The following is a 2,836-nucleotide window of genomic DNA, read 5'->3' on the forward strand; positions in this document are numbered from 1 at the left end:
ATTTACTAGCTCTAGACTTTGGGCAACTGACTTCATTTCTCTGTACTTCATTTTTCTTATCTAAAAAACTGGGACATTTATAGTACAAGCCTCATAAGACTGTTGTAAAGATTAAATAAATTAATGACAAAATGTGTTAAGTAGTAACTAGAACATAGAAAGGATCATAAATGTAAGTGCTTTTGTTCTGTTCTTTAGTTTTGACTGATCTTACTTGGTTTTTGTTCAGATAATAAGCAATGTTTTTCTGCCAAACATATTACTTTCATTCTGGAGAGGAAAAAATATTGTAATTCCATAGGATGTGGTATAAGAATTGGCCAGATGTATAAGAAAGAATAGTTTCTATGGAGATGATAAATAACATCCTGAATTTGGATTAGACGGCTAAGGAACATGACCATGAGTCATGAAAATACTGTTAAAGTACAAAAGTTTTCCATCAACTGCTTTAAAATTAAGAAAGAAGGATGAGGAGTCTGATAGATTCTCACTTTTTTTCTCATAGAGTTTCAATACCATGAGGTGCAAGGCCTTCCAAAGCGGGATTTGATGCTTCTATTATTTTTGGTGCCTGGTAGAATATTTGCTTCTCTGCTGAGTAGGAGTAGGAAGGAGTCTGGGATTCTTCATACATTTTTGATGGGTTCTTTTACTGAATGTGAATAAGCATGAAAAAATTTGTTTATATAAAATACTGTTAAAATTTCAATGATAGGCACAAGGCAGACACAAATTGCCATTGATTTGTAAAGACTGGAAGGAAAGGTTAATTCTAACATGGAATCTTGAAGTTTTTCTTTTGTTTTGGAAGTAGAGTTTGGGCTAGTCCTCATAAAATTAGAAGGACTGTATCCAGAGCATGCCCAAAAGAAATGCCATCAAACGTGACAGTCTATTTTTATATGGAAAAATGGAAAAATATAAACTAACATTTTAATATAATTAACCCCAACCCAGTCTTATTTCTTACTATATAGAATACTTAGGAGACCCTAGAAGAAGGAAGAATTCTACACCAAAAATCCCAGCGCATGTTTGGTTTTCTTTTCTCTAGCAATTATATTTAAATAAGCTGAAGCACACATTACATAATTGCTTAACTAAATATTCTTGCATTGTTCTCTTATCATTCCATGTGATTTATCATTCTCTCCACAACTAGATTATGAGCTCTTTGAGAGTAATGGCGGTGTTTAAATACATTAATGCATTAGTTGATTAATTGAAAAATTTGAAAAGTCTATATTCTCTTGGGCTACTATGTCAAAGAGAGAGAAAAAGGAATGAATGTTTCTACTCAATGCCTTACTTGTGATAGACGTTCTCTCTCATTTACCTTAACAGGCCTCTGATGTAGCTATTACCACCTTCATTTTAGCAACGAAGAAATTGCATCATGCTTAAAGAGTTGGCCAACTTGTCTGGTGTTTTTTTGCTAGGATACAAAGGAGCCAGAATGGAAATGAGATCTGTATTTTTCCAAAGTCTACTGCCTACCAAGGCATTTGACAGCTAATCAAAACTCTGGCAGTTCAAACCCACCAGCCACTCCTTGGAAGGAAGACTGGACAATCTACTTCTGTAGAGATACTGCCTCAGAAGAGGAGGGGTTGCTATGAGTTGGAATCAACTTGACGGCAGTGAGTTTACTATCTATCTATCTATCTATATATAAATATCTCACACACACACACACACACACACTATATATATATATATATATACACACAGTATGTATATATTTAGAAAACATACTTATTTTATAAGGTTTGTTATCATATAAGCACATGATGATCAGATTTATTTATCACATCTTCACTCATCATCTTTCTGCTGTCTTAAGTAAAACCCAGACTTGTGCAGTTATTTGTTACATGCCATCAAGTCCGTTGTAACTCAGCATGCAACAGAATGTAACACTATCTGGTCCCGTGCCATCTTCACAATCGTTGCTATGTGTGAGCCCATTATTGCAGCCACTGTGTCAATCCATTTCATTGAGGGTGTTCCTCTTTTTCACTGACCCTCTTTCCAAGTATGATGCAGTTCTCCAGGAACTGGTCCCTACTGATAATATGTCCAGAGTATGTGATAGAAGGCTTTACATCCTCACTTCTAAGGAACATTCTGGCAATACTTCTTCCAAGACAGATTTATTTTTTCTTCTGGCAATCCACGTTATACTTAATATTCTTTGCCAACACCCTATTTCAATGCATCAATTCTTCTTTGATCTTTATTCACAATGAGGTGCTGTGGTGGTTATGTTTTTGTGTCAACTTGGCTGGGGTTGGCTGAGTGGCTGGGCAGCTGAATGTAGTTATTCCCCATGGTGAGATTGGTAATTAACTCCATGGTGGAATCTATTGGAGCAGCTGAGTAGCTGCTTTGGGTATGTGGTCTGCTTCCCGTATATAAGAAATGGCTTTGGGAATGGTCTCTAGCTTATGGCATGCTTGGACCCTGCATGTAGTCATGTCATTGTTCAGCAGCCTGCCATGATCTGCCAACCTTGGGACTTACAAATGGAACTTGAATTAATGGCCTGCCATGTGGTCTGGTAACATCAGGACTGTGCCATTTTATTTGTTGACCTTGGGCTTGTTAGCCTCAGCAGCCAGTAGCTGCCTGAGTAAAGAGATACCTCCAGCTTCAGTGGGCTCGGAGCAAGAGGAAGAGCTGAAGCCCAAGGTCAAGGGGCTTTCACCCAGCCCCTAGGGCCTGGCACTTGGAACTTAGACTTAAAGCCTCCAAACTGTAAGAATGAACTCCTGTTTGTTAAGGCCATCCCATTTGTGGGATATTCCTGTAAGAGTAGCACTTGGTAACCAGA

Source organism: Orycteropus afer, unplaced genomic scaffold (assembly GCF_000298275.1).
Source record: "Orycteropus afer afer isolate SDZICR_OR568_19922 unplaced genomic scaffold, OryAfe1.0 scaffold00143, whole genome shotgun sequence".
NCBI lineage: Eukaryota > Metazoa > Chordata > Mammalia > Tubulidentata > Orycteropodidae > Orycteropus > Orycteropus afer.